Genomic DNA, 12240 nt, shown 5'->3' with positions numbered 1-12240 from the left:
GAACGGTGCGTTCTCATTCATATTTAAGTGCTTACTTATCGCAGTCATTTTCACGTATCGAGGCTATAGTACCTCCAACCGTAGCGCAACTGTCGCCTTTCGACAGTTTGCTTTCCATCCGGCCGCCGTATACGGAAGTGATCTGATAGGGCCTGGCTCCATCGCCAACAGCAGGAGCCTCTGGTCTCACAATTCGGCTACGAAGAACGTGGTTTGCTCTTCGAAAGAAACTTGAAAGCAACATCAGCGATGAGGTCAACGAAGGTGACAAATAAATGTTTCGAATCGAGATAATCGCGTCGTTGCAGTAGTTGTTATACTGAATGCACAGGACATCTTTCATTTGCATTAGACAACGCTACACGACGATTCGGTGCTTATTTCTGCAGTAAGTAAGTGGGCCGACTACTTTCCTCCGATCGGTTACCGACGTGGACGGATGCCATCATTAATTTATCGTAGATCGCTGGAAGAACGTAAAGTACCTAGCGACTGGAAGAAAGCGCAGGTCGTTCCCATTTTCAAGAAGGGTCATAAATCAGATGCGAATAATTATAGGCCTATTTCGCTTACGTCAATCTGTTGTAGAATAATGGAACATGTTTTGTGTTCTCGTATTATGACGTTCTTAGATAATACAAATCTCCTTCATCATAACCAACATGGATTCCGCAAACAGAGATCATGTGAAACTCAGCTCGCCCTATTTGCCCAAGAAATTCACAGTGCCGTAGACACTGGCGAGCAGATTGATGCCGTATTCCTGGACTTCAGGAAGGCATTTGATACGGTTCCGCACTTACGTTTAGTGAAAAAAATACGAGCTTACGGAATATCGGACCAGGTTTGTGATTGGATTCCGGATTTCCTAGAAGAAAGAACACAACATGTCATTCTTAACGATTCAAAATCTGCAGATGTAGAGGTAATTTCGGGAGTACCGCAAGGAAGCGTGATAGGACCTTTATTGTTTACAATATACATAAATGACTTAGTTGACAGCATCGGTAGCTCCGTGAGGCTATTTGCAGATGACACGGTTGTCTACAAGAAAGTAGCAACATCAGAAGACTCGTACGTACTCCAGGAAGACCTGCAGAGGATTAATGCATGGTGCGACAGCTGGCAGCTTTCCCTAAACGTAGATAAATGTAATATAATTCGCATACATAGGGGCAGAAATCCATTCCAGTACGATTATGCCATAGGTGGTAAATCATTGGAAGCGGTAACGACCGTAAAATACTTAGGAGTTACTATCCGGAGCGATCTGAAGTGGAATGATGACATAAAACAAATAGTGGGAAAAGCAGGCGCCAGGTTGAGATTCATAGGAAGAATTCTAAGAAAATGTGACTCATCGACGAAAGAAGTAGCTTACAAAACGCTTGTTCGTCCGATTCTTGAGTATTGCTCATCAGTATGGGACCCTTACCAGGTTGGATTAATAGAAGAGATAGACATGATCCAGCGAAAAGCAGCGCGATTCGTCATGGGGACATTTAGTCAGCGCGAGAGCGTTACGGAGATGCTGAACAAGCTCCAGTGGCGGACACTTCAAGAAAGGCGTTACGCAATACGGAGAGGTTTATTATCGAAATTACGAGAGAGCACATTCCGGGAAGAGATGGGCAACATATTACTACCGCCCACATATATCTCGCGTAATGATCACAACGAAAAGATCCGAGAAATTAGAGCAAATACGGAGACTTACAAGCAGTCGTTCTTCCCACGCACAATTCGTGAATGGAACAGGGAAGGGGGGATCAGATAGTGGTACAATAAGTACCCTCCGCCACACACCGTAAGGTGGCTCGCGGAGTATAGATGTAGATGTAGATGTAGATGTAAATGATTAACGAGTGGGAGCTTGGTCAGCTGCACTGCAGCAGGGCGTTACAGCGTGTACACCAGCCACAGTACGATGCGATTTCGAATCGACAAACGACTTCTTTCCGTAAGGACTAGCGAGGGACGCAGTTTCCGATGCATCAGACAAGGTGGCCGAGTGGTTAAGGCGTTGGACTGCTAATCCAATGTGCTCTGCACGCGTGGGTTCGAATCCCATCCTCGTCGAAGAATTTTACGTAAAACAGCCATTTCGGATCACGCCTTCTACATGCGAAACGCCACTGAGTAGTAGCAATGGAACGTGTAGGTGGCAGATAACATCTGTAAGAAATACGAAACTAAACCGCCTACCAATTGGAAGGACACAACATTCGATAGCGTACGTCTTTCGAATCAAACATCATCTCAAGATCTATAAACGAATCGAAGTTTGGCACCGTGGTGGTGTTTGGGAACGGTGCGTTCTCATTCATATTTAAGTGCTTACTTCTCGCAGTCATTTTAACGTATCGAGCCTATAATACCTCCAACTGTAGCAGTTTGATTTCCATCCGGCCGCCGTATACAAAAGCGATCTGATAAGGTCTGCCTCCATCGCCGACAGCAGGAGCCTCTGGTCTCACAACTCGGCTACGAAGAACGTGGTTTGCTCTTCGAAAGAAACCTGAAAGCAACATCAGCGATGAGGTCAACGAAGGTGACAAATAAATGTTGCGAATCGAGATAATCGCGTCGTTGCAGTAGTTGTTATACTGGATGCACAGGACATATCTCATTTGCATGAGACAACGCTACACGACGATTCGGTGCTTATTTCTGCAGTAAGTAAGTGGGCCGACTACTTTCCTCCGATCGGATACTGACGTGGACGGATGCCATCATTAAATGATTCACGAGTGGGAGCTTGGTCGGTTGCACTGCAGCTGGGTATTAGACGTTAACATCGGCCCAGTACAATGCGTTTTCGAGTCGACAAATGTCTTATTTCCGCAAGCACTCACCAAAGGCACAGTTGTAGTTCCAGCAGACGAGGTGGCCACGGTCGTACGTGCTTGTTTCTTGCTCCGCATACGTTAGCGCTATCGCCGGTGTGTTGTGTTTACGTACAGCTGTCTGTGCATTTTCGTAGTATAATTGTGTGTGGCGGTCCTGATAAGTGTTTTTGAAGTGCTATCGTCCGTTCTCAGTTTCGTTCTTCGTCGCGATTTCGGTTTTTACCGGAATTTCGTCGGAACAGAAGGCTATGTCTGCCACCGTCAGGAAGAATACGTTAGTCTTCTCGTTCGAGAAGGAAACCCGGCCCGTCCAACCCACTGCACTGGAGATCCGTGATTGGCTCACAGAGGTAATCTGCATCAATTCTGACTCTGTTCATGCCACGCAGTTAGATGCTGAAAAATACTGTGTTGATGTTAAATTTCTGAACTCCGTGACTGTCGATAGGTTACTTGCAAAAAGGGGATAATTTGTTGAATTTGTTCATCGAGACGGTTCAAAAAGTAATGTTTCTGTACGAAAAGCTGATATCATGTACACCAATGTGAGGATTTTGAATGTTCCTATTGAAGTTGACAATCAGTTGATCAGAGACGCTCTATCTAAATATGGGGAAGTTAAATCAATCTATAACGAAAGATGGTCGAAACTGTACAAGATACAGTGCTATAATGGCATTAGGTCCGTCGAAATGGAGGTGAAAGCCAATATTCCGTCCCATATATCTGTTTCAGGTCACAAAGCACATGTTGTTTATTCTGGACAGGAGCGTACGTGTAATATTTGTAATGAGACAGGTCATTTCAGACAAGATTGTCCACGCCGTGTTTTTGTCCTCCGGAATAATCTAACACAGCGTCAAAAACTGACCCTCAGCGACGTCTTACCAAGTAGCAACTCCCTTCCTTCGGATAATGACGGTGGTGCAGGTACTTCTACAACGCCCGCCATAACTAACACAGAGTTCCCGCCTCTGAAAGTTGTAACAAGTCACCCTTCTGTTCCCGAATGCGTCTTCAGAATAAGAAACGACCGTTGGAAACGACTGATGACGGCTCTGAGGACGAGTCCTCCCGTAATTCCCCCTCCACCCGCAAACAGAAGCAGTGTGATGCGGATGTGTTAGAGGAAACAGACAGTACATGTATGGACGTCATGACAGCGGCAGAGGCAACCCAACCGCTGTCGGCGGCCGCACAGGTACCAACAAACCCTGGAGGCGAAGCAGTAACGGTTGTCGCGGCGACGGACGAGCCGCACTCCAAACCCCATGAGGTGACGGAGCAGAACCGCATTCACGAACTTACGGACCCCCAACCAACCGATTCAGTCAGCGCTCTGGAGTTAGTGACGGAAGAGCAAGGAAGTGGAGGTCGTAAACTGCACGCTGTTGATTCAGCTTCGGTCTCAACAGTGGTAAAGATAGACAATGTGAAGGACAGCGCGTTGAGCCAAGATGGCCAACGACGTAGACTCAAACCGCAACCTTCTCTCAAAGCTTCACGTAACCAAAGCAAACAACAACCTGGACAAGATGACGCAACGGCCAAGAATGTCCTGTATGAAATTATCACGGAAAAACCTAAGGAGGTACCTTCAAGTAACATTAGTGATGCAAAGCCCCTATGTAAAACTAAAACCCGTGAAGTTAGGAATACTATACCGAAATGAAATTTTTCAAACCAACAAAAAAAGAAAAGGAAAAAAAATCCATTGTTGAGCCGCTTTCAGTTCTAATTGTACTACTGTCTTAGTCCTTTTTTTTTTCTCGGAGGAACCAAAAGCAGTGGTCTAAGTATTATTCATACACATAGGTATTTATCTGTAGATTATTCTTGTAGGAGCTTATTGAAGTGGAGTACTTTTACCCCTTCTAGAAGCGGCGCAGATCCCTTTTTTAATTACTATTTTACTAGCATTTTATTCATTTATGTACATTTTTATGTAAACTAAATGTCCCAGGCGTATACACTTGCAACTATCAATATTAACAGGATTACATCCGCAACTAAAGTTGCAGCGCTCAAAGAGTACCTATACAAGTCAGGGACGGACATTGTTTTCCTACAAGAAGTTGTACTCACTAACCTGACAGTGCCAGGATATTTGGCAATTTTAAATGTCTCGCTTGACACCAATGTAGGGACAGCAATTTTAGTCAGGGAGGGAATCCCTGTCACAGATATTGAGTGATTGGACTCCGGCAGGGCGATAGGTATCAAAGTTTTTGGTTTTACACTTGTCAATCTGTATGCCCCTTCCGGTACATCCAATAGAATGGAAAGAGCACAGTTCTTTAAAGAAGAGATCATTTATTTATTGCGGAAAAACCCAAAGGATCTTATAATCGGCGGTGATTTCAATTGTGTGATTAATAAAAAAGACCAGGTTCCAAATTTTAATAGCTGCAACGAACTGAAGCGTTTCGTCACTGTTTTACAGCTTAAGGATGCTTGGGAAATAACGTACCCCACATTTGTGGCTTTCACATATATCGGTCCTCAATCACGAAGTAGAAGTGACAGACTCTACATATCGCAAAGTCTAGTCAGTTCCTTCATTAAAGCGGAGACGACTCCTGTCTACTTTTCTGATCATAGTGCCGTACTCGTTACCGTCAGCCTTATTGCGCAACCTACTCGTCGTTTCAGAAGTCAATGGCACCTTAACATGTCACTGATGCAGGAAGACGGACTAGAGGAAAGTTTGACAGAAGCGTGGGCGATGTGCCTCCGCTCCGCAAATAGGCATGTCTCAGTTCTAGACTGGTGGTGCAACAGGGCAAAGCCTAAACTGAGAAAAGTTCTCATTCATTCTAGTGTACAACGATCTAAAGACTTGAAAAATTCCATCGAATTTTATTACACCATGCTGAGAAATCTATATGAGCAGGCAGACACTTCCAACATCCGTCTGGCAGATATCAAGCAAACCAATGCCAAATTGCTCAGCATTAAAAGACAGCAGATGGAGGGTCTGAAAATAAAATCAAAGGCTAAAACAGTCGTGGAGGATGAACATGCTTCCTTGTACCATCTACTGAGGCACGAAAGAAATAGGAGACGCACCTTCATCGATGGACTTCAGTCTGAAAATGGCGAGACACTCATGACTCAGAGAGACATTGTCAATGCAGTGCACAAGTATTACGAAGACCTATACTCAGTCAGTCCGGTATGTGAAGAGTCCTTCGATGAGTACCTTAGTTCCATAGCTCCTCAGATGTCGGACGAGGAAAACGAAAACCTTCTCGTCGAGTGTACTAACGAAGAAATCTACAGAACCATCTGCAAGTCTCCTTTGAAGAAATCACCGGGACCGGATGGTTTGCCTGCTGAATTTTATATACGATACTGGCCTTTGATTGGTGACATGTTTACCCGAATCACAAACGAGGTACTTCAGGGAAAACAGATACCTTCTGTTTTTAAAGAGAGCACAATAGTACTCATTCCAAAAAATACTGCAAAAACAAACCTTAATAACTTTCGTCCTATCTCTCTGTTAAACTCTGATTATAAAATCGTCGGCAGAATTATAAACAACAGACTCTCACAGCTCGCTACAAAGATAGTAAGCTCACACCAGTCACGTGTTCCTAATAGAAGTACTTTTAAAAGCATAGCTGAATATAGAGATGTAATTGCAATCACTGCTGTGACCAACATAAAATGTGCTATCATGTTTATTGACTTCCAGAAAGCTTTTGATCGTGTGGATCATAGATTCCTTAATGCCACACTGAAGAAAATAGGTTTCAATGAGCGCGTCCTAAGTGTGATTAGAAATATCGCAACAGGAATCCGCGCTTGTATATCAGTCAACAGCCAGAGGACAAAGCAGATCCAGATCAGGCGTGGCGTGCCTCAAGGAAGCCCCCTCTCAATGCTCCTCTTCGTGCTGTCTTTAGAGCCTTTTCTCCGCAGTGTTCATGTCAGCCTGACTCGCCTCACATTATCTGGTCACCGAACTGTTATAAACAGCTATGCCGATGATGTCGGAGTCGTACTGCGTAATGCCGAAGACATTTCGCAATTGGAAGTACTAATTAAGAAGTACTGTAGCCTCTCCGGAGCAAGTCTCAACGCAAACAAAAGCAAACTCTTAAACCTACGGGGTTTCCAACACACCACATTAGCCTGGGCCACAAAAGTCACCCAGTGCAAAGCACTGGGAATAACGCTGACGCCTTGTCCATTGAAAATGGCAGCTATCAATTGGAGAAATACGTCAGGACAAATTCTTGGAACAACAAGAGAAAACCTCTCCCGTAATATGAACGAGGTTCAGAGGGTACTTTTCATTAACAACTGCCTCCTCTCCAAAGGTTACTTTACAGCGCAGATCTTCCTGTTACCCAAAATGATTGGAAAACAGATAATGTCTACCATTGCCAGTTGTCTGTGGAGAGGTGAAATATTCCGAGTAGATGCAACAACAGCGACCTTAGATCCCAGGAATGGAGGTTTAGGGTTAGTTGACATTAGAAATAAGGCGTCTGCACTTTTTATAAAAAGGACCGCCACTATCCTTAGCGACCACGCTGACAGCATTACAACTAAATTATTTGAAGTTGTCAGGCCTGCAAGTCTATAGCCACCGGTGAATGTGCAAAAAATAAATAACTGGCTCCAGCACGTTCGAGTATATTTCGTGGAACTCAGCTATCTTGGCAGTGCCATAATCAACTCACGACGGATCACGGCCCGCGATATTCTGTGTCATCGAAAGAAAATGGAGGGGAGAAACAAATTAGAAAGAAAATATACACATTTTGATTGGGACGCCAATTGGGAAAATATTCATATGCGTGGTCTTGCATCCGACGTCAAATCAACGTGGTATAAAACAGTGGATGGGACCGTCAGCACTAATGAAAGGCTACATGCAATCGGCATTAGCGAAACGAATCTATGTCTCAAATGCAAACTGATCGATACGTTAGTGCACAGATTAACGTGCGGTGGGAATCTATAAATCTGTAGTTGGATTAGAGAACAACTTGCACTTCTTACGAGGTCTTCGGTAGAAAATTTTCCCCCTGTGACATTCCTCAGGCCTCAGACTCTCTATTTTCCCGCAGCAAAAAACAACTCCGTCCACTGGTTAATGGGACACTATGTCAATTACGTAATTAATCACCTGGGAACTGACAATTCCATTGAGTTTTACGTGAACATGAAGTTTGCTTTTTATAGAGACCTGAAATAAAAAGATCACAAGAAGAACTACGGCAATATGCTAAAAATAGTATTTGAGTGACTGGGCATTGGTTGACACGCAACTGAGATAAACACAAATCATTTCTTTAACCGAATGGACGCTTGTTTCTAAAAAAAAAAAACAGGAAAAAAATTACAGCTTCATACTACTATCAATTATACTCTGCTAACACAGAAGGCTATTTTGTTCATTCCACAGCAGAAGCCGAAAAAAAAACAAAAAAAAATTAAAAAATTAAGAAAAAAAACCAAAAACCAGCATCGCAGGGTACAGATAAGTTTTTTTTTACGATTTTATTAGTAACATGGAAGTCTCATTTCTTCTAATGGAAGAGGCTATGTCTTTTTATTATTATTACTATTATAACTATCAACAAGACAACAAGGCTATGGCAATAGTGCCTTACCATAATATTTATTTTTTGCATTCAATAAAGTTTCTTCTCTTACAAGAAAAAAAAGCAAAAATAAAACAAACAAATTACTAAAAAAAAAAACTAGAACAAGAACAAACATACACGTTCAGGATCCATTGCTTCATGCATTACTTTTCTGTTACAAAGAGGCATGTTTTTTGTTTTCAAGAAGCAGTGGGAATAAGGAAAAAAAATATAAAATAAATAAATACCACACACACTACAAACTATCAGCTTCAATTGCGAATGCCTCAACATGAACTAAATTTTTTGTGTAAAATGAAGGATCAATCGGTTCAGGAGTACGATGAACACAACGCATAGCTTGCATACTCAGTCACGAATATTATATTGAAGCATCTCAGCAACGGGACTGGGGGGAGACGTCATGGCCAGGCCTTAAGTCTCAGACCACTACCCGTTTTGCCTCCACCTGCCTCATGCTGCTAAGCTTCTATTCTCCGTTAAAAAATCATATAAGAAAAATTAAATAAAAAAAGAAAAAAAGAAAAAATAAAAAGAAAAAAAAAGTGGCTAGGATACCTGGCTCTCACCCAGGAGGCCCGGGTTCGATTCCCGGTACCGGAAGATAAAATAAAAAAAAGTGGTTAAGGCGTAAAAAAAAATTAAAGTGGTTATGGCGTCTGACAAAAAAAAGTCGTTAAAAAAAGAAAAAAAAGTGGTTAAGGCGTTGGACTGCTAATCCAATGTGCTCTGCACGCGTGGGTTCGAATCCCATCCTCGTTGAGGAATTTTACGTAAAGCACCCGTTTGCGGTCACTCCTTCTCCATGCGAAACGCCACTCAGCAGTAACAACGAAGCGCGTACGTGGCAGATAGCGTGTGTATGAAATACGAGACAAAACTGCCAACCAGATGAAAGTGCACAACATTCCACAGCGTATGCCCTTCGAATTAAACATCATTTCGAGATCTATAAACCAATCAAATTCCGGCTCCAGTGAAGAGTATGTTGGTATTTGCGAACGACGAGTTCTTATTTATAATTACGTGCATACCTGTCGCAGTCATTTTAACGTATCGATCCTATAATAACACATCTGCCAGTTTGTTCTGCGTCGGGCCGCCATATACAGAAGCGATTTGGCAGGGCCTACTGGAGAGACTTCACTTTGCAGACATCCGTCGCTAGTGGCCCCCCAAACACCAACCTCCATAGCAGACAGCACGACAATCTTCGGCTAGGAGGAACGTCAAAACCTTGAAAGCAATATCAGTGCAGCGCATCGAGATGTACGGTTCGTTGCAGTAAGCTGTAGAAAAGAATCCACAGCACATTTATGATTTGCATTAGACGACACTGCATGTCGATACAGTGCTTATTCCTGCAGTAAATAAGTGGGCCGGTGATTTTGTCCCGATCGGATATCGACGTTGACGGATGCTGTCATTAAAGAATTCGCGAGTGGGAGCTTGGTCGGTTGCACTGCAGCTGGGCATTAGACGTTAACACCGGCCCAGTACAATGTTTTAAATGCGTTTTCGAATCGACAAATGTCTTCTTTCCGCAAGCACTCGCCAAAGAAACAGTTGTAGTTCCAGCAGACGAGGTGGCCGAGTGGTTCGTAAGTCGGCTTTTTTCGGCCTTGGTGTGCGGACCTCCGGCGTGTGCTGTGCGCATTCTGGTTCTAGCTGCCGTCGCGTACGGACGTACTAGCCGCCGCTCCGTGAACACAGCGCTTACGCTACTGTTTACTGTTTCGTGTGTACTGCTTTCTGTTCAGTGTTTAAACTGAGATCTGTTCTTCACCGGTTTTGTGTATTTGTTACGTCTTCGGTTATTCGTCGTTCTACGGATTTTCGATTTTGACCGTAATCCGACCGGTGCTGCACAATATGGCTGTCTCCATCAGGAAGAACACCCTGGTTTTTTCGTTTGAAAAGGAAACTCGCCGAGTTCAACCGTCTGCTCGCGAGGTGCACGAATGGCTGACAGAGGTAATTGGCATTAATCCGGATTCTGTTCGTATTACCCAGCTTGATTCCGACAACTACTGTGTGTTTGTTAAGTTCTTCAATCCGTTAATGGTTGATAAAATTCGTGATAAGTTTGGCAACCAAGTCGAGTTTATCCATTGGGAAGGCACTAAGAGTATGGTTTGTCTCAAAAGGGCTGATACTACATATCGGACTGTTCGAGTTCTTAATTTACCCATTGAACTTGAAAACGAAAAAATTAAGGTTGCTCTGTCTCAATATGGGGATGTTAAAGAAATCATTAATGAACGCTGGTCGCCGCATTTTAAAATACAGTGCTTTAATGGAATAAGGTCGGTTGAAATGGAAGTTAAGTCTAATATCCCGTCACATATCTCCGTTGTAAGTCACAAGGCCCACATTATTTATACTGGACAAATCCCTACATGTCATGTCTGTAATGAGTCAAGTCATTTTCCGGCAGGATTGTCCCCGCCGTGTGTTTGTCTTAAAAACTAACCTCATGCAGCGACGCAAATTGACACTCAGTGAAGTTGTGGCAAACGGTACACCTGTCCAACCTGAAGATGATGTTGCTAAGGAAATTTCACCTGACATTCCTTGCAGTGTCACTGATTTTCCACCTATCGTAGCCCCGACGTATCTCGAATCTGTTCCCCCTGACAGTGATTTACAGAATAAAAAAAGGCCACTGGAGCGAAGCGATGATCATTCAGAAGATGAATTATCTCGCACCTGTCCCACAATCAGAAAACCATGACCTTCAGCTGACAAAGATTTAGTAGAAGCCGATTGTTTGCACATTGATCCTGCAGTACCACCTGCCGCCAACAAATCGGATGTGGAAACGGAGGATCCTACCGACCAACAGCAACTGACAACAACTTTGAGTGTCACCGGCGTTGGTACAACAGTCGCCTCAACACGATCAACATGAGGAAGTGGCGGGTAAACATCGGCTCCACAACAAACTACGACAACAAGCCTCAGCTGGAAACAACCAGGAGAAAGCTGTTGCCAAACAACAGCTCACGAGTGTCGGTCGGACGGAAACAGCAACACAGAAGGCCGATGACTCGACAACACTATCGGCGTCTCACCCCACGGTACGACACAAACTCAAACCGCAGCCTAATCTTTCGACTTCTCGTAATCCATCGCAATCACAACAGTCGCAACCAGGGAAATCAGATTTGAAACAGAAGAATATCGGGTCCGAAATAGTGCGTGAGGAACTTGACGGCAGTCAAACCAAAAGTGTCGGCGAGATCCACCCCCACAGTAGTAACGATTAATGGATACTTGTTTACGGCTTAGTGACGTTGCGTTAGGACGGAAGGCCTCTATAGGTTGTTTTCTGTTTTGTTCCGTATGGTTTTTTCAATATTTTCTGTGATGTAGTTCGTATGACACACTGGCAGTCCTCAATGTCTAAGTTAAGCGTAATGTAGCCATGTCTCAAGCCTATACACTGTTAACCATAAATATTAACAAACTGCAATCCGACCTTAAAGTAGCAATGCTGCGGCAATTCGTTTACGAATCTGAAGCAGACATCATTCTACTACAGGAGGTGGCAGTCAAAAGTCTTGATATTCCTGGTTTCCAATCCACTGAAAACGTAGCTCACGAACTTCATACAGGCACGGCCATGCTAATCCGTAATGGTATCCCCGTCACAGAAGTCGAAAAACTTGAATCTGGTCGCGGTATTAGCTGCCAAATCTTTGATGTCACAGTTGTCAATGTGTACGCACCCTCCGGCAGCAGTTACAACTCAGCGAGAAGTGCCT

The 12240-nt window shown here is 43.7% G+C and overlaps 1 non-coding gene across 1 annotated transcript; it reads left to right on the top strand.

The window, feature by feature from the left end:
• Positions 1-1997: 1997 nt before the first annotated feature.
• On the top strand, positions 1998-2079 carry Trnas-gcu. The gene has a single exon. It is a non-coding gene; the product is annotated as a tRNA-Ser (tRNA).
• Positions 2080-12240: the final 10161 nt, after the last annotated feature.

Source organism: Schistocerca piceifrons, chromosome 2 (genome assembly GCF_021461385.2).
Source record: "Schistocerca piceifrons isolate TAMUIC-IGC-003096 chromosome 2, iqSchPice1.1, whole genome shotgun sequence".
NCBI classification, from domain to species: domain Eukaryota; kingdom Metazoa; phylum Arthropoda; class Insecta; order Orthoptera; family Acrididae; genus Schistocerca; species Schistocerca piceifrons.
This window is presented reverse-complemented; position numbering and strand designations above follow the sequence as displayed.